Here is a 19,933-nt window from a genome sequence, read left to right as displayed (position 1 = left end):
AACCCTTCTACACCATCCATTCCACGCGGCACCAGGTTCTCTCACTCACAAATGGTGGTGCCAGATCATATGTGCTGCTCTCTCTCTGTCTCTGGGCCTGTGTGCTGTGACCCAGATTGATCACTTTTCCCAGCTCACCCTCCCTTGCTGCTCACCCCTGACCATCTGGGTGCCAGCACACCCCCACATGTCTGTCATCCGTCAAACTCACTGGATCTCCGTCTATTTATTGATCTGTAAATCCCCTGCCACCATGCACCCGTCAATCAGTCATGGACCCTCTTCCGCTCCTTCTGTCACGGTGGGCCCTCCAGCACCCCCTTTCCTGCCTAATGTGGCCTTCTCTCCTCTTCTGGCAGCAGACAGTCACCTGCCAGCATTCACCGTTGAAATCCACCTTGTCTGCAATATCATCTCCGGATAGCAGGCAAAGGGGGCAGACTTGAAGGCAGTGGAAGGAACGTCTCTTGAGGTCATTACTCTGTGCTCCCATTTGACCACAGGGGAGTCACTAATTTCTCTGAGTCTTGTTCTCTTTCACAGGAGAAACAGAAATCATCTCACCTGTGCTACAGGTATGGCCTGAGGTTCAGATGGCAAGAAGTTCTGCACACCTGGCTCAGTTCCCAGCATGGACTAGGTCGTTAGGATGTAGGCTTAAGTCTGTAGGATACAGGCTTCATCTGCACACGTGAGGTTAACCGCTGATGTTTATTGAATAGTTGCCCTCACCGTGCTCAGAACCATGTATGTTTCATTGTCTTTAATTTTTCAACGACTTAATGACCTTCATCAGTGCAGTGTGGTCCCCAGACATCAGCATCAGTGTCACATGGAGCTTGTTAAAGACAATGACTCTCGGTCTCCATTTTCACCTCCTTGGCATCAGAACTGGTGTTTAGTAAGATTCCCCCAGATGCTACAAGCTGCATACGTCTGTTGCTGACCCTCATTTACAGATTAAGAAACAACTATTTAAACCCATTAAATAATTTTAATGTGTTTCACACCACAAGTCTATCATAGCAATGCCTGAGCTCTAAGCTTGGGCACTTCCTCTCTCTCCTCCTTGGGCTGCTGGGTACATTCAGAACCCGTGACCTAAGAAGTGCTCATAGCTCAGAAAGTCACAAGCAATCTGAGACTCTTTCCCTCCACCAGAAGGGAGTCCAGTAGTGAAAATACTAGGCCAGAAAGAGGAGATTACATTTTGATTACTGTGTGATCCTGTGCAAGTTGCTTCACCTCTTTGGGCATCTGTTTCCTCCTAAAGTGGAATGATTTGCCAGGGTATCTGTCTTCATTGACTAGAAATTGCTGTGATGGGCACCATGGCCAAAAGCAACTTCGAGAGGAAACTGTTCATCTGATCCCCACATCTCAGTCACAGTCTGCCATTGAGGGGGTCAGGAAGGAACTCAGGTCAGGAACCTTTTGGCAGGAACTGAAGAACAGGCCATGGAGGAAAACTGCTTACTTGCTTTTGCTCCATAGCTTGTTCAGGTACCTTTCTTGCACAATTGACAACCATCTGCCCAGAGGTGGCACCATCCATAGTATGCTGAACTCTCCCACATCAGTCATTAAGAAAATGTCCACATAGACTTGCCCATATCCAATCTGATAGAAGCATTCTCTCAACTGAGGTTTCCTCTTCCCATATGACCCTAGCTTGTGTCAAGTTGAAAACACACCCAACCAGGACAGTATTGTGAGTGCCTTTGTTTTTCAGCTGATTCTGCTTTGAGGATCACATGCAAGCTGTGTTTGTAGTGTTGCTCTTGATGTCACTTAGAACCTGAATATTGCTGTTAGAATGAGAGAAGGGGAAAAGGGGGCACAAGAGGTTGTAAAACAGTCTTAGATTTTCCCTAAAATGATTCAATCTCAGGGAGAGGTAAACCAGGAAAGCGTATCAGTGACTCCTGGTGATTACTCTGGAGCTGTTTGTGGCACTAGAGACCCTCCCATACATCATTGCCAGGCCACTCTCAAGGGGTTTGTGGACCAAGGACATATGGTGCCTGCAGCTTTATGTCTGCTGGTGTGATCCGCCAAACTGGGGAGAGGCCTATAGCACTCCAAATGCTGGTGCTCACATAGCTTTAATTCCTTCTGAAGGGTCGGGGTTATTTCTCCATTGGGAGTGCTAATGGGATTCTAATACCCTGGCAAATGGGATTTTTTACAACTGCCATTCTGCAGTTACTGAGATGGTGTGTCGCTGGGACAGTCCTATAAATCCTGCCAACTCGTTCTGGGGAGGAGGAGGAGGAGGAGGAAGAGGATGAGGAGGAGGAGGAGGAGGAAGAAGAGAGGACCACAGGGAGAGACTCACTCCAGCACTGGCCACTGGTGGATCACCAAGGGGGCTGCTGGGATCTAGTTCTCAGGATGACTTACTGACTCTGCCTGAGAGCCAAACCCTTCCATGGGAACATAGAAGAGTTCATAGACCTTGGACTAAAAGAAACAAGGTGGAGTATGGTAGAAATGAGATGAGGGGATATAGGAAACATATTTTGCTCTTTCCCTTTGCAGATCAATATTCTGAAGCTTGTTTCTGAAGGATTATGAACAAGGAACTATTTGCCAGAAACTAGTACCTCCATTCTCCTAAACCCAGTGGAACAGGACCTAGAGAACTCAAGACCCAGCTCTTGGTGGCTAAGGAGAAAACACATGCTATAGAGCCTATCTTGATATGGAGTTTAAGAATGGATACCTCAGAATGGAATAACTGGTTTAAGTGACAGATTGGGGGGTGTTAATGTTAATTTTCATTATTCCTAAATTGGAGCTCCTTCTGCAATTAGGTGTCTCCTGTCAGTACACTGTACACAGACAACCTTTGGTTTGATCACCGGGATTACTGAGAAAGAGCACCATAGCAGGTGCAATGAAAAATAATATTGGAAGTCAATAATGTGACTTGATGCAGGATGTACAGCTTTCAAGTTGATTAATTGAGACTCAAACTCAAATCTGTGACTTTGAAACCAGTCTGTTCATTCCCATGGCCTGTGTGCATCTTCTAGAAGGATGTCAGGGGACACATTTCCTCCTCTAGGTCAAGCTGTCTGCAAAGGAAAGTTTCACCAAATAGTGACTTTAATGTGAGGCATGGGATTGCTTATGATTCGAAGGTTGTCCAGGGACCATAGTACATATAGTCCATCTTTGGTTCACTCTAAACACTCCATTTTGCCTCTCCCCATTCTGTTCTTGAATGTCTATACATTCTCTAGTTTTCTTGCCTGACTTTGGTTGCCTGTTGCCTCCTCTCCAGGCACAGAACTTGATGGACACTCTCGTGCTGGCATGCTTTTCTTACCAAGCTACACAAGAAGTGTTGTCAGGGCCAGTTCTCATACACGCTTACAAGTAAAGAATGCTCACATAAGTAGTTGCAGCAGTCCAAAGAAAGATCTGGCTTCAGTTTTCAAGAAACCAACAAACCCCCCAGGGAGGCAGGATACATCCATCCACAAGTAAAAGCCTAGGTGCTTTCCTGGTTCTTTATTGGCAATGTCTTGTCCTGCTTTCCCAACAGTGGGGAGAGGAGGGTGGGTTTCGGGTATTTTGCTTCCTTTGTTGCTTTCGTTTTATCTTGAAGTACTGGAGATCAAATTCAGGGCCTTTTATGTGCTAGGGAAGTGTTCTAATTCCTTCCATAGAGATAAGGAAATAGGGGCTCCAAGGTGTTAAAAGGAAGTGCCTCCAGAAAGCTGTTGGCCTGGGGAATCATTTCTGCCCTTTGCTTCAAGCAGGAAGGAGCATGTGGGAGCAGATGATGCTAATCTGCAGGACATAAATCAAAACAGAACATAGGACATCACAGCAGGAATATGACCGTGCAATCAAAAGCAAGGTTTTCTAAAGGAGATGCCATGCACAGACAGGGCAGGCAACACAGCATCAAATTCCACAAGTTACAAGAACTATTTCATACGTTTCCACTCTAGGAAACAATGCATACTTTCAGCTGGAGGCTGGGCTGGGGCCTCATCATCTGCCAATCTCCTCCAGCTAATCCCAACACTCTAATCCCAAACCTCACACTTGCTCCATGTTCTCATTGCCATGGCAACGGTGCTCCTGCCAGCTTCCTGCTGTGCATGTTGTCTTACTGTCCTGTCCTTCTTTCTGCTGCAGGACAAAATGAAACCTGTTCTTAGCCCAGCAAAGCAGTCCTGCCTGTGTCATTCCCTGGATGTAGAAGGGGAAAGTGCAGCCACGTGCCAATACTGCCTTCCTGTTTGTTCCAAGCCATCAAAGAATGGCCTGGGAATCAGATAGAGCCTGCTTGAAATCCAATTCCCACTAGCAATGATTTGCAACACAGCAGTGCTTACTAACTTCCAAGTATCTAGTGACTGATTTTTTTCTCCAGTCTGTACAACTTACTCTGTCACTGCTGTTTTCATTTGATGTAATTAGTGCTTTGTGTTATTGTCACTAGACTTTTTTTTTTCAAGACAAGGTTTCTCTATGTAGCTTTGTAGACCAGGCTGGCCTCAAACTCACAGAGCTCCTGCTGCCTCTGCCTCTTGAGTGTTGGGATTAAAGGTGTGAGCCACCACTGCCTGAAAGTCCTTGGGTCAAAGTATGAAAGATAAGTTACCAAGGAATGCTTGACCCTAAATAGGACATGCATGTTTCCTTCTCTCAGGATCATGAGATAGTAGAAAGGCCAGAAACAATACACAAAGCAGATTCTAGGAAAGAGGAATGCTTCAAAACAGTGTCCTCTTGACACAACATGACCATTGTGCTCATGAGCTCACAATAGCTGTGACTATGTGCCTAAAATGTGCACAAGATTGAGCCCACCATCATTTTATGATATATGGGGGAGGGATTTAGGAGTCCCATCCCTCACTGAGGGACTATGAGTAGTCAATGGACATTTGGAGGTGTGGGTCTTTTTCAACAGCAGTGTAAGCACTGATACGTTTCCCATGTTTCAGTGATCATCCCTCTCTCACTTGTGAAGATGATGATGATGATGATGATGATGATGATGATAACAAAAAAAAGAAGACACCAAAGCAGGAAATGGGCTTGTTGGGAAAAGTTCTAATGGGAAATGCAGGAGGAATGGTAGAGGCTAATGGGGTATCAAATGAGGAAAATTAAGTAATTCAATATATGTACAGATCTGTGTAAGTGTGCATACAGTTGTCAAAGAAGAAATTTAATCAATTACCTAAGTCTGCTTAAAGTTCTGAGAGTCCCTGTATTTTCTGGAATTAATATTCAATTGACTGGCATCCTTTCATGCTCACCACATGTCCGGCCTTGCAGTAAAGTTTGTAACACAGTTGGAATCTGCTGGGACCTCCAGAGTTGGTTGGTGCAGGGGGTGACTGATGGAGGATCTACAGTTTACTAAGCATGAGAACTATCTCCAGGAGTCTATGTTTTCTGATTTTATGAAAGGATCTAGGAGCCATTGGCACAGAAGGGAGGTGTCATGATTTGACCTACCCATCTATATCCCAATGTATCGATATAGTATTGGAAGTCATTTAGTGTCCCAGGTTCACCAGTTCTCCAAGGTGAAAATGGATCGGTTGGAGCCTGAGACCTTCCCCAGGGCTGCTGGTGGGATCAGGGAGAGGATGCCCAGGAAAATAAGTTACCGAATGTGCCAGTCTGAGATTTAAGCCAGAGGATCCTGCACAGTATCTTCAGAGCCTTTGGGATACTTTCCTCTGAGAGATACTATTTACAGACATGTGCCAGAGTCTGGAAGCAGGTGGTTAGAGAACACAGGTCCCCAGACCAGAAGCTGAGGAGGAGCCAAGCCATCACAGGGGGCCAGAGCCAGGCATTGAGCCCAGCAGGTAAAGCCAGAATGACAGCCGGTGGAGATAGCACAGCAAATGTGGTGTCCTAATTGAATCAGGGTGGGATGAGTCTGCCAGTGACCCTCAGTCCAGGTCTGCGGTGAGTCAGGGTTACATGAATAATTGTCTGCTACCTTGCAAGTGCCGGTACATCTTCACTTTCCTTCCTGTTTTGTGATTATCTGAATACAGTCATGCCCCAGACTTCATGTGAAGCCCAAGGCCTTTACTTTAGTGGGCTTAACTTCAAAACAGATCTCAATAAAACAGCAGAAACTCTGAGGTTATGCATATTGCATGGCTGAGTCCAGTCTCTGTTTAGGATTGATTCTTTTACATTCCCAATTGCAGGAAGCTAGAGAGATGGGATTATTGTCTTAGGCAATCACACTCTGGCACCTGGCAGCTGTGTCCTATACCTCCTCCCTCCAAGTTCTAAAAAATCAGCAGTGTTGAGTTCCATTTGGTCCCTTGTATCTTGCATCACAGTGAAAGTGCTTGCTATGCCCATTATAATTGGCAGAAATTTGCAAGGCTAATCTGTGTATCAGAGTATGACCTGTCAAAGTATGAGTGCCTAAGAGTCTAACCTCATCTAGGGCTGTATGCACAGGGTCAAGTACCTTAGCATAGTCCAGGACTTCCAGTCATAATGACATGAGAGTCACCTGCTGTCTAAACAGATCACCACTGATGCCAAAAGGGGAATGATAGGCTGTACAGGGCACAGAAGGGTGACTATCCATTTGAGCATCTCAATTCACACTTGGATATCTCAATTCACAAGCTCCACATTGCCCAGCCCACTTGTGAATCCCAGGCCTGATAACCAAATCTTGCTTTGTGAGTTGCTGCATGGGCCATGAGCCGAAAAACACTCGTGGATCATAACACTCAACTTCTAGTTTGGCTGGAGTAGCAACTCATTCAAGAATGAGCCCACACTGACACATGCATTGCTGCTGACTATGGAAATAATTTGTTTTGTGTTTGCTCATTTATCTCATGTTTGCTCACTCTCTGGGTATATTTAAAGTCTCCGTCTGAGTCTTTGTTGCCAGCGCCGTCTACAGACTCTTAGTAAGTCCTGTCTGCTACACCTACTCTTCTCTAGATTCCACTAGCTCCAACTTTCCTTAAAACAGAGCCTGGAGAAGGCAACATTATTATCTCACCTGGATGATGAACACAGTGGCCAGCCCTTGTGACCATGTACATCCTCAGAGATCCCACGTGACTGGACTCTGGGTCTCAGGATATTAATACGGAAATTCCCAGAGGTTGCTCATGCTCTCTCCGTTTCCCTCAAGTTGAATTAGCTAGATGAGTCTGACTCCCTCCTGCAGCAGGCTCAAGCCAGACTCTAGGTTCCCATATTTATGACAATAGACAAGATTGGAAATAATAGTATAAGACATTCAATCACTCTTCCAGTTCCAGTGTGTACTCAGTGAACCACAGCCCCCAGTTTTACTGCCTTCTCTCCCCTCTCCTGCTTCCTTAGCCAGTGGCCAAACCAGGATCCACAGTGGGCAGAGGGAGAGTCTTGAACACTTGTCCAAGGAGTACCTGTAGGAACAGCATTGGAATATTCAGTACCCTTGTGTTGGCCAAGGCTTGGCCTCAGCTATGCTTTCTCTTCCATTGTCTTAATCTATTGCGCAAGGGAACATTCCATCACTGAGCCTGTGCTTAGCACTCCTGAGACTGGGACCTTGTTCAAAGCTCATCTAAGCCCTGGCACCCACACTTAGTCTTCTCAGCTTGCTCTCTACATATGCTTTTAACTTCTTCTCCTATCTGATGACTGCCATTTCTGACATGATGCGGCACTCTCGATGTATGTTCTGGTGAGGTGTCCTGGCTATTCCTTCTCTGAATATCAAGATCTGTGCTCTTTTAAATACTTAAGTCCCTTCCACTGCTGAGAGTGTACTCATATGCATGCTGAGGTCAAGGCTTTACACCTGGATCCCATTCCCACTTGAAAAATCAGCTGAAGTCATCATGGCCTCATCAGAGAGACGTCAGTAGCCCACATGCTGGAGGAGACATTGCAGAGATGGCTTCTCTTACTGGAGGAGGACTGGTGGGCTCAGCTTTTAGCATGTGGTGTTTCCAAGGGAGACAATGAAAATATGCATAGAACCCAGAGATTGGCACTCCAATCCAAACAGCAATACTGAAAAAAGACCACAAAGGACCTTTGATCAAAGTCAAGGTCATCTCCTCATGAGCTCCTCACTTGAGGGAAAGGAGCAGAAATTTCAAGAATATGGGAGATGGGATTAAGGAATGAAAGCTGCTTCCCCCAAAGTCCTCTTCCACCTTCAGATGTTATGAAGATAGAATGAAAGAAGCAATATGAAAGTACTTTGAACTTTTTTAGGCTCAAAGGGGCTTTAAGGATCTGAGGCATTATGGCTATCTTTTAACAGTGTGATAATATTGATTGTGTGGGGGCAGGGCAGGATGTCTCCAGCTGCTCCATGGAGTCCTTGGGAGCTGAGTGTATTTCTAAGTATTGCTACACATGGGTGCCTAGCAGGCTGAGCTACAGAAGGAGATTTATAAAGGTGGTGGAGGGCCCAAGGTTAAGTTTTATCTTAATTATGTGTTACGAAGTGCCTTTCCTCAGTCACTACCCTGGGGGATAGAAGCAAATGTGCGCTTCCCTGCAGACCACCATCCTCGTGACTGGAACGATTACTGTGTGCATTTCCCCTGGCTCTTGCCTCTGGAATTTATGCCTCCAAAACCTGGCTTCTGGCTTAAGCAGTAGAATCTGTTAATAGTGATAATAATAATGATGGCCAGTCAGCTGGCATCACCACAAGTGCCCCAGGAGAGAAAACAAGAAAATTGCTTCTAACATACACACTTTGATTTAATTTTCCAGCTTAGGGTTTTGCCACAGATGATAAAATGGTGATAAGGGTTTGTATTCAGGGTTGTGGGGAAAAGGGCAAGAGTCTCAGCTCTGGTAGGTTCGAGCTGCGTTGTCTGTGGCAAGTCCCTGACTTTTCTAAGGTGTGGATCCCTCTTCAAAAAGCAGGAAATACAGATGGGAACACCTTGTGGGGCTTCTGCAGATACCTCGCAAGTAATAAACCTCCAGTGATATTAGCTGTTCCTAATATTGGCAGCCATTAAAAAGCCTTGGTGTCATCATTTCGTGGTTTCACAATGCGGATGCCATAGCCAACCCCAGGATGAATCGGTCAGAATCTCGGGATATGAGACTCCATTCCTTTCATGGAACAGCTTCTGATCCAGACTTTGTGTCCCACAGTAGAACATTTCTAAGGATTCATTTAGTCACTCCACACTAAGCATCAGTGCAGTGCCAGCACGCAGTAGGCTTGCTCTCTCTGCTTCTACCATGCTTGACCCTGGGATGTCATCAGCAGACGTTAACTCTATGAGAAACAGAGCTCTCTGCCCATGGTGCATGGCATTCCTGGTTCCACCTGAGTGTTTAATCACCTGCTAAGGCAATTTGGCCCTCTGCAGCCTCCTCTGCCATGAGCATGAGCCTTTAAACGCTGGGGATAATTAAAGGCAAAATGACAGGGCCAGATAGAGTCACCTATCCAGGAAACAGGTAACAAATGAGGTAGGAGTTGTACATGAGTTCAAGGTGAGAATTGTAGAAATCATTTTCTGCTGGTGTCAGGGACATTATTTTAGGAATGCGAGGTTCTTGCCTTGGAAGCCAAGTCTGGTTCAAAACCGTAACTCACACATAATGAACTTACAGAGTTATGGCCCTGGAGTCAGTGACTTCCTCTAATCATTTGGCCAGTTTGGCTGCATCAGGTGTTTAAGTAGACAAATGAGAGATGTTTCATGGAGATTACACACATAAAGCTTGTTGCCAATGCCCAGGCTAATTCACACATTTTTGTTGAACTATCATATGTATCACTGTGGGAAAGTGGAAGAAAACATCCCCCTTTTCTATGCACTTTCTAGGTGGAGAAATAGACACAGAGAAAACTAGAATAAGGATTATGTGGAGTTTTTGCTTAGAAAATTTCGACAACTTGCTCCACACACACTGCTGTTTACCCAAAGAGCTAGATGAAGAGTACATGTTCTGTTGATGACCCTGTGCATTTATGTATATTTAAACAAATGTATGAAGCAGAGAAAGCAGTTCTTGATTGAATAGGCCCCTGCTAATCAATGTTTTATTTCTGGAGTGTGTTTTTAATTTCTCCAAGTGCTTTTACATATATTGTCTCTCTTCATTTACCCAATGATCCTACGTATCAGAAAAGTGGGTCTTATTTCATTCCATACAACAGATGCACAGGTAATTAATTCAGGAGATGTTCTGACATTGCTATGGCTAAACTCTCAGTTTTTTGAACCCATGTTCATGAAGCAATGTGACGACCTTCTTAAAAATCGTACTCCAGCATTACCTGCATTATAATTTAACTTGACACCCGGGACTCCGGAACAGGAGAAGTGACCTGAAAGAATTTCTCTTATGATTGTCTCTGTCCCTTTCTCTCATACATATTTATCTAATGATAAAGAAGAACCTTTCCCACCTCATTTCCAGGCTTTTCAAGTGATTCCCAAAGAAACATAGGCAGGAACAATTTAGACAGCATGGCAGGATTGGCTGCGGGAGTTGGAACTTCAGATCCTTAAGAAGAGGTGTCTATCTGTCTTAATAAGACAGGATAGTATGACTGCAGAAGGGACCATCAGAAGTGGCCTCAGGCTTTTCTCAAACACAGGAAAGCAGCTTGGTGAGAAAGTTCACATCACAACACCTTCGACTCACATGTGTGATCAGGAGGCAACTTCTGGTTTGCTGTGCCACAGGCGAGGTGTACGCTGCTCAGTGTCAGTCAGTTCACAGGCACTCCAGTCTGAAGACACAGGTAAGATCTGGTCACATGTAGGGAAACCAAATACCCTGGCACCCAATCCACTTGTCAAACAGGCATGATGGCCACTGTACTGTGGGCCAGACATCAAAACCTGCTTCCTCCCGTTTAAGTTTTCCAGGTTCTTCCCTGATTGCACACCTTGCTATCAGCAAGTAGACCTGGACGTCTCCGTCCCGGGAGGAGTTTCTGGGAGATGAAACAACATTCAAGCTCACAAGTGAGGGCCAAGATCTGATTGAGCCCAGCTTCATCCTGCTATGTGCTGAATCCCGTGTCTTAGCAATGACTGTATGTTTTCCCTATTCTGTTATCCAGGCACTAGCCTCCCTCTTGTCATATTTCTTGTTTTATTTTTGTTTGTAAATCTGTAAAATAGCCTCAGACCCTTCTTCATTGTGATTCTGCCTGGGCTCAGATAGAATTGCCCTCCCTTCTCCAGGTACATGAAAATCCTTAACCAATGCCTGGGTCTGAATGTTCCTACCTGTAGTCTTTTGCTTTAACTAGCTCATTTTCCCGCCAGCCCCACTCTTTCTAACTTCCCTGCTTGCTTTCTCACTAGGCACCCCTCCCTCCTGTCTTCATCCCCTGCTGCTATCCTAGGTTGCATGGCCCATCTGTACTACTCAGAATTCTAGATATTGGCTCAGCCATTCGAATTAACACTAACACAAACATCCTCATTTACATGGAACGCACAGAAGGTGACATTCTGTCTGTAACAATAGGTTATAATTATCATGTCTCTCATTTGTATTCTATTTTACAGCTTCTTGAATTGTTTCCACATGCATTATCCCATTCGATTCTGCTCACAGTGCTGGGAGGTAGGCAATTATTCTTCCGTTCCTTTACTCCCCAAATCTTTACGGAGGGCTAGAGGAGCTGGGGTGATGAAGGGGCATGGTTCCTGCCCTGGTGGCGCTTACATTCCAGATGAAATAGATGGAGCGATGTCTGCTCTACTGCCGCTGACTGAGGACCAGAGAAGTTTGAAGTTTCTAATCACCCACGTGGAAAGTGCCCTATAGGGGCACCCGTACCCTCAGAGGCTTAGGGGACTCTTTCTAAACCCTTTGCTGTTTCTCTGGAGACATAGGGTGCTCTGCTGAGCGCATGTATTTCAGAAGTCGGTTTTCAAGTTGAGTAGTTGGAATTCAGAACACAGTTTCCCATAGCAATTATGTTATAAATGGTTACAATGTTACAAGGCCATACAACAAAAGCCCAGTTAACCCATTTAACCCAGTAAAGCAGTTGAGGCATGCTATTAATAGGATACTTCCGTGCACTGTGGCACCAAGGGGGGGCATTTCACGGGGCTCATTCAGAAGCAGTGGCAAGTGAATGAAGTCTCCCTTTGGCTTTGGATTTCCTGCTACTCACTGTAGGCTTGGGATCGCGCTGTGTGGCAGGCTCTCTTTCCTCTGTGTGTTTATTTCCCTTATCCTTTCTGCTCTCTCTGTTTCTTGTATGCGATGCGAGGAACTAATATGTGTAATCATCAAGCTCAGCTTAGGTGGATCCTGTGCTATTAAGTGAGTAAGTGCTTGTCTGGCTTAAGGACAAATCTATGGCTGTTTCCATAGATACCTGATCACAGTAATTAATTAGACCAACATTGCTTCCACAATATTTTTCAGGGGCATCTCAGGTGCAATGTGTTCCAAGTATCTTGCATTGTAGGTATATTTTTCTTATGATTTGCCTTCAGTTGCATCAGTAAATAACCCATGATGACTTTAATAGTGACTAAATGGACTGAAATGAGGGTTCATGCTTTTGGGTGTCTTAAAGCAGTGTTGGGTAAATATTGTATCATTTGCTTTTTTGGGGGGATGTCAGGGTTTTATAGATCTCAGGCTGGTCTAAAACTCAACTTGATATGTATCTGAGAATAACTTTGAACTTCTTATTCTTCTGCCTTGATCTTCTGATTGCTAGCGCTCTGCCTGGTTCATGTGTTATTATGAATGAGCCTGGGGCTTCATGCACGCTGAGCAAGGACCCCACCAACTTAGCCAAATCCCCAGCCCCTCACCTGCTTTTCTAAATAAGAATTAGATTAGTTTCTTCCAGGGTTGATTTGTGAATTCAAACAGATGAGTCTTTCTTCCCCTTCCCATCCCTTCTTCTCCCTTTGAAGGTATCACAGGGAACCCCTCCTGAATCCACAGAGGTGGCTTGTGTGGGAAAGGGGGAGCATAGAATTAATGAGATCCGGCCCAATTCTTGATTTGAAGCTTCATTGGTCTTGTTTCTGCATTAATACATAAGTGGCACTGAACACACTGGTCAGCTTCTGCCCCCTCCACAGTTGCATCATGGGATCATCAGACAACGTAGCATCAGAGTTTTGAAAGATCCAGAGTCGACTTAGCACTGGCAACTGTGTTTGCACTTGTGCTAAATCATTTAACTACAGTGGTACTTTTGATAACTGGGTTTATTGGGCATTCTACATGTGGAAGTACTTTTTAATTCTAAGGATTTTACCAAAATTCTCTCAGTCCTCCTTATAGATAATATCGCAATTGTGAGATAAGACAAGTTTTAAAGTTTGGAGAAATTGCCTAAGACCACACAATGATCAATAGGTGTTGGGGATGTAACTCAATGGTAGATGCTTGCTTAGTACATACAAGGCCCTAGGTTCAATTACTATCAGAACACACACACACACACACACACACACACACACACACACGAGAGAGAGAGAGAGAGAGAGAGAGAGAGAGAGAGAGAGAGAGAGAGAGAGAGAGAGAGAGAGAGAGAGAAATGGCATATCTGGCTTATGAATAGGGAAGTCAAGACCTATACTATACCACGTAGTTCTAAGAACCCTGGAAAACAACACACATCTTGTCTCCTCAGCCTCCATCCTCCATGCTTCTGTGACATCTAAAACAGCAACGCAGGTTTCACTAATAAGTTCTTCGATCATGAACCTTTCTTAGAGACTCAGATTGCAGGAAGAACTTTTAAAAGTCATGCTTTGTCATGCTTTGGATTCTTACTCTATCTCAAGGACCTAAAAGCTTTATATATGTGTTAATACCCTGAAGGGGAAAAACTCTCAGGAGATGACCAGTCTCCACCCTTCCTTCCAAACCCAGACTGACAGACACCTGCTCCCACATGAATGAAGCCTCTCTTTTCAGCATGTTATTACGATCCCCTTGCCCAGAACACGCTGCCTCTGCTCCTGTTTGCCATCTCTGAAGATCTTTGTGCTATGCTTCTCTCATTTCCAATATAATAATAGGCCAAATTTCTCTTGGAATTATAAGCAAATTAAAATTTAAATTGATGTGACTTAGAGGAAAGAACAGCCATGCATATGTATATGAAAGGACAACAAATGTGACTCCAATTAGAGAAAGTTTAATGATGGTCAATCAAGCTCATGTGTGTTGAATGGCCAAGACTGTGTCCAAGATCCCTCCCCTCCCCTGCCCCATTCCTAGGTTCTGCATCTGCAGGTTGACTTTTGAGCAAACCAGAGTTTCTTTGGGACCACTGTTTACTGCAATTCCCCAAAGACAATAAGATTCAGGAAGATGAAAGTGAGGTCTTGAGTATCCTTGGGTGACCCTTCAGCCAAGTGACCAGATATACTGCTAGCCATACTTTCAGAACAACAGAGAAAGGTCTCCTGGTTGGGATGTGTGGTTTCATTTTTAGCTAGCACAAACCTAGGAATGAAACTCAACAGTCTGCTGAGTCTTTCCAGATATATATTTCATAACAACTCCTGTGCAATTCACAGCTGAATTGATGAACTATCAGGGTTATGTGCTTCTGTAAAACAGAGGCATCTAACTTGGAAAGCTTTCTCCAGGGAAACAGACCTATTTGAGCTAAATCAAAACAAGATTAAAGAGTGATTAAAGTGCTGCAAATATGGATGTCATAGAAAGGTTGGAAGAACTGGGCTTGTTTAACCTGAGACTGAAAAGCTGTCCAGTGCTTGCAGTTAAATTCAAGGGCCTCATTCTCCAGCCACTGTTTTCCTCTGTCTCCACGGAGGACAGATAAGGTAAAATGATCTTAAGCTGCCTTATTAGGGATTTAGGTCAGTCAATGGCTCTCAAGCCCCTACTGCACATTAAAATCACTTAGTGGCCATTTAAAACCTCCTAATTCCCGAGCCCTAGCCCACACTAATGCATCTCCAGAGGTGACACTCAATGATTAGTGTTTCTTAAAATCTCTGCTGGTGATTCAAATATGAAGCCAGTGCTGAGACATGCTGGGCTGACTAAAGGGACAGAACACAGGCCCCTAAGCCACAGAAGCCTCTACAAGTCTTTCAAAATGATGTGTACCATAATTGAGTTAGATCAGTAGTGTCTATGTCAGTTGTCTTTAATATATTCTTGTCTGAACTGGCCATTATTTCTCCTGTTAAGTAACATAAGAGTCTCAAGACACAGAGACATCTCATTGATGGAGTGAATGAATGAATGAATGAATATCAAGGCTGCTCCAAAGAGGGCAGTTCATATTTTGTCATTTTGGTTATCTGAGGAGAGCTGTGAGTATGGTTCCCTAAAGCAATGGATACGTAAAAAAAATTCCACCAGGCTTTGTGGTTCAAAACTACCTGAACTTCAGGAATTTTACATCATAGAACAATTGAGGTAAAAGCAGGAATTCAAAAGTTAAGAAGGACAGGGGTAGTGCAAACTTGGAGGTTGTATATGATGGTCACCCATTTGAGAATTAATAGGGAAAGGGGGAATAAATAGTAAGATCCATCCAGAGATGAAAAAATAAAGATCTCTAGGCAAGCCTGAATACAAAGAGGAAAATACTAAGGCAGCAGTAAAGCTGAAATGATGGGTAGATCAGTTAAAACAAAGAAGGAAAACTCAAAAGACAGCCAGGGCACTTTTCAGTATAATCCAGTTGTATGCCTCTGATCTATAATCAGCTATTTCTGTGTAACAAACTATCCTCCAACCAGGCTTTCACGTCACAAATTCAGAAGGCATTAACTTGATGATTATCCTGATCTTTGTGTTATCAGTTGGGACCAAGTGGTATAGACAATGACTGAGTCCATGTAGAGCTTCTAAGACAGCATCACATGCATGACTTGATGGTGTGGGAGACCTTGTGTGCGAGCTGCTTACCTTTCCATGGAAACTTGGAACATTTCCACATTGTCTCGTGTGGGATCCTGAACTTTCATTTGTCAGTCAAGTCCTTGTGAGACACTGATGGGAAACATCAGTGTTTCCAGGCTGGTGTGGCATTGATGTGGGATCACTTCTCTCTGCTCTATTGAATTAGCAAGACCATAATGCCAGCCTAGACTCAGAGGGGTGGAAAATGGAAGCTTTATCTCAATGGCAGGGCTATCAGATAACTTGTGGCCATCGCTAATCAAACACAGTCCCTCTAAAAGGGACAACTGAAGATAATAAACAACAATCTTAAAGCCTCAAATAATGACAATTGGGTACAGTGCACAGAAAGGTCTCTCCATGTGAGTAAAACAAGGGGGGACACATGGGTGTGTGTGTGGCTCTAGTCTGGGAGTACACTGCTTAGTTTTTTAAACTTTCCATAAGCTAGAACCTTCTGGGAAGAGGGAACCTCAACTGAATAGATGCTTCCTTTGGGCTGGCCTGTAGGTCAATGCATGGGGCGTTTTCTTAACTAACGATTTATATAAGAGGGCCCAGTTCACAGTAGGCAGTGCTGTCCTTGGGTAGGTAGTCCCGAGTATTATAAGAAAGCCGGCTGAGCGAGCAAGCCACAGAGAGCAAACCAATACGCAGCACTCCTCCATGACATCAGCTTTGGTTCTTGCCTGTTTCCCCTAATGGTAGAGTGTGACCTGTAAACCTAACAAGCTATCTCCTCCTCAAGTTGTTATCAGTCATGGTATTTAATCCTACCTAGGACAAGGACTAACCTGGTTTCTAACTCTAGGCATTTATTAACCAAGTGATCTTGGCTAAATAGTGTTGCTAACAGCAACTACGTGAGTTTCTTTCTTTTTTTTCAGAAAACAAAGTTGGAGGCATAACTTAGCAAATCAGTTGCTGATTGGGGAGTGCTCTTGAAATCAAGGCACCATGTGTGGGAAGACAGGCGAATAAGCTGGATTGCATAGAGGGACAACTCAGACTGTTGTGAAGGTCAACGGCTACCTTGTGTAACCCCAGAGGGAGCTCTGTAGTGAGAATGGTCCTTCAGGGAAAATCTGAGATTTGAGTAGGCTAAGATTGCCAGGTCTATATTTAGCCACTGGTCATGACCACCTGGAGAAGGGATATTGCTTAGAGTGAGGTCCCTTCCCAGCTGAGAGGATGTCTGAGGGGCTGAGTCCAGGTTCATCCTTCTGCCATTACACACGTGGCAGTCAAGACAACAGTGCTTCCTTGAAGCATTGTCTGCGTAGTGAATCCCAGAGTCTGTGGTGTATGTGTGAGTGTGTGTGTTTGTGTGTGTGTGTAAACACACTCAGAGAGCTCAACTCTGGCCTATCATGTCATGTATTGTAAGCACTGTTTGAAAGTCAGCTTGCTTGCCAGAAGTGGATTAATAAAGGATTTCTATATGAGAGAAGTCTGCTTGTTGAATGGCGATGTGGGGAAATGCTAGAAGATGTCTATTGAGGCTGAGTAAGGTCAGCTACAGCATTTAACAGAGCCCGGATGGGTAAAGTCAAAGGTAGTCAGAGAGTCTGGCTAATGGACTCAGTACATTTGGAAAATTGCTAATATGTTCACAGAGCAGTGTCAATGAGGTAGCTCTCTTACCACTGCAGGAATGAAGCAGAGGTCGTTGGACTACACCACTTCTCTTTCCCATGATTATTTAGCATCACTGGGGCAAGAAGTAATGGGAAGATAATGGGCTCTGGGTTCAGATCCCAGCTCTGCCATTCCTCATATTGTGTGATCTTCAGCAACTTAATTAATCTCTCTGAACCCAAGGTTTTTCATTTTTAAACACAGATCATAATAATAAGCTTGTAGAGTTTAATAGCGATGAGTGTAGGTGTGTGTGTGTGTGTGTGTGTGTGTGTGTGTGTGTGTGTGTGTAGTAAATGCCTGGGACCAACAACTAGCCTGTTCTATAATACATAGGATCACTTGTGAACAGCCTCCTTTCTCCATTTTGACATTCCTCAGTCTGAGCTTTATTTCACAGTGTTCCCATTGAACTTAACACATGAGCACCCCTTGCACTAAATTCCCTGTTTGCACTTGCACATGTATGCTCTCACTACAGTGCTCTTAGGCAAACACTATTGCTCCATTTCTCAGATAAAGCCATTAAGGCTCAGAGTAGCTGGAATCCTAGGAACACATTTACTGTCACCGCAGAATCTGAACTTATGTCCTTTGATGCCCTTCTCACTGTTTCTACTGCATCAAAATTTTATTGTCCCAAGTATAGGCACAAATTTAGTATTTCTCTGAATACTGGGGTTCCTCAGGGGTTATACATAACCTAGTTGGTAGGTGTGGGTTTATAGTGATGCTCTCAGCTAAGCAGGTCAGGTATATATTTCTGGAGGGCATCTCATCATAGGCAAGAATGTACATATCTACCATCAGCTTAGATTGTCAGCTTTCCCTGCAATAATTAAAAAAAAAGTAAAGGAGGAGGGGAAAGGACTAAAGAAATCATCTTTGTACATGTTAATCTGAGCCATTTTTGAGCAGTGCGATAAGGCTGGTTGTAGAAATGTCAGCTTCTCCTTATCTCTAATTGACTTAAGTAGAGGCAGCTCTAATCCTTGTGTGCACAGGAGCCTGGAAGGGAGAGATGAGGCCAATTGATTCCCACTTTTTAATTAACAGAAGAGCTGCTTTAAAACAATAGTATATTGGGGGCAACTTGGGGTGCAAGAGGGGATGGGAGGGAGGGTCAGCACCACAGCAGTGACATTTAGAGCAATATTAACAAGTGTCAGCATTTGATTTGAATCAGGGGCTGGAGCATGGCTAAGCAGTACAGTTCAGGCCTGGGTGTGGTCACAGAAACTGCTTTCAAGGTGACAAAGGACTTCATATGATTTCTCTCCATGTCTGAATGGGAAGACCTTTAATTTGATGATCATTGTATGACCTCACAGTGTGTGTGTGTGTGTGTGTGTGTGTGTTCGTGCATATTTGTGTGGGTTTTTATGTGTGTGTTTATGGGCATACTGTTTTCCATGTGAGTGCATAACCAGGGATACTGAGTGACATCAGTGGTTTGGCTGGGATCTAGTCCTGAGCTGTGGCAATGCAGTGTGGCAGTATGGCTATGTTAGGTTTATCTACCCTTGTGGATAGAGAAGGAGTAACTGTGTGTGTGCTGAGACTAATGTGCCTATTTTTGAATCCCCAGACACACAGAACTGAGCCTCTCTGTTGTCTCTGCTTTGTCTGAATGGATGAGAAGCTTCTGTCATCATCCCTTGGAAGTCTTTTTCTGAATCCCAGCCTGTTTGGCCAATGCCCCCATTTTCTATAAAATGCCCTCCATACCTCACACTTTGGAACTAGATTCTAAATTCTGCACACTTATCCCCCCGCCTTATTACAAGAGCAATAACAATTTAGTTGCGATCACAATTTGTCGTTCACACCCAGTGAACACCACTATTGCTAGGAAATTCACATTGCCACACACCTGTCTCACTCCTGACATGAGTTCTGTCACCAAAGTGGGTTAATCACCATCCGTACAGATTCTCTGTCACCTGCCTAGGCGAAAACTAAGGATTTTTATCTCCTGGATATTGACATGGGAGCTTGACTCTGCCCCTGTTGGGGCCAGGGAAAGAGGAAACCTTGCTGCACAACTAGCTTCCCCACACCATCATGGGCAAGAGTCATTTTATATAATTTCTCTCCTCCCTGGCTATTTCTAAGATTCAGGACCATGGACTATAACTTGTGTTGCTTCCCACATTCCCAAAATGGCCACTAGGGGATAGTGGGCTTTTAATTCATGCTCTTAATATATTAATAGGCCCAAGACCTGACCTGGATTGGCTCTGAATGTTTGCCTTTCAAAGTTTTAAGGCTCTGACAACTTTGTAGATTTAGGAAGCAATAAAAAAATTGTTGATAACATTCTACTCATTCCATCACACATAATTTTCACCTTTGTTTAAACTTACTCTAACTAGGTATATTTTTATTTTACCTTACAGTG

The 19,933-nt window shown here is 44.2% G+C and overlaps 1 protein-coding gene and 2 long non-coding RNA genes across 5 annotated transcripts in view; 1 reads left to right on the top strand and 2 right to left on the bottom strand.

The window, feature by feature from the left end:
* Ntm (neurotrimin) overlaps window positions 1-19,933 on the top strand; it is a 969,232-nt gene that overhangs the window by 127,887 nt on the left and 821,412 nt on the right. The gene's annotated exons all lie outside the window — the stretch shown is intronic.
* LOC121133512 lies at window positions 208-8,159 on the bottom strand. Its single transcript, XR_005870377.1, has 2 exons — window positions 7,820-8,159; window positions 208-7,421 (listed from the first exon to the last, which is right to left on the bottom strand). It is a non-coding gene; the product is annotated as an uncharacterized LOC121133512 (long non-coding RNA).
* Window positions 10,012-19,933, bottom strand: part of LOC121133510 — a 29,297-nt gene continuing 19,375 nt past the window's right edge. For all 3 annotated transcript variants that reach the window (XR_005870375.1, XR_005870374.1, XR_005870373.1), the window contains one exon: window positions 10,012-10,741. This is a non-coding gene — a long non-coding RNA (uncharacterized LOC121133510). The remainder of the gene's footprint in view (window positions 10,742-19,933) is intronic.

The sequence above is a fragment of the Mesocricetus auratus genome, unplaced genomic scaffold (genome assembly GCF_017639785.1).
Source record: "Mesocricetus auratus isolate SY011 unplaced genomic scaffold, BCM_Maur_2.0 Super-Scaffold_100022, whole genome shotgun sequence".
NCBI classification, from domain to species: Eukaryota; Metazoa; Chordata; class Mammalia; order Rodentia; family Cricetidae; genus Mesocricetus; species Mesocricetus auratus.
The sequence above is the reverse complement of the archived record's forward strand: the minus strand, read 5'-3'. Positions and strand labels throughout refer to the sequence as shown.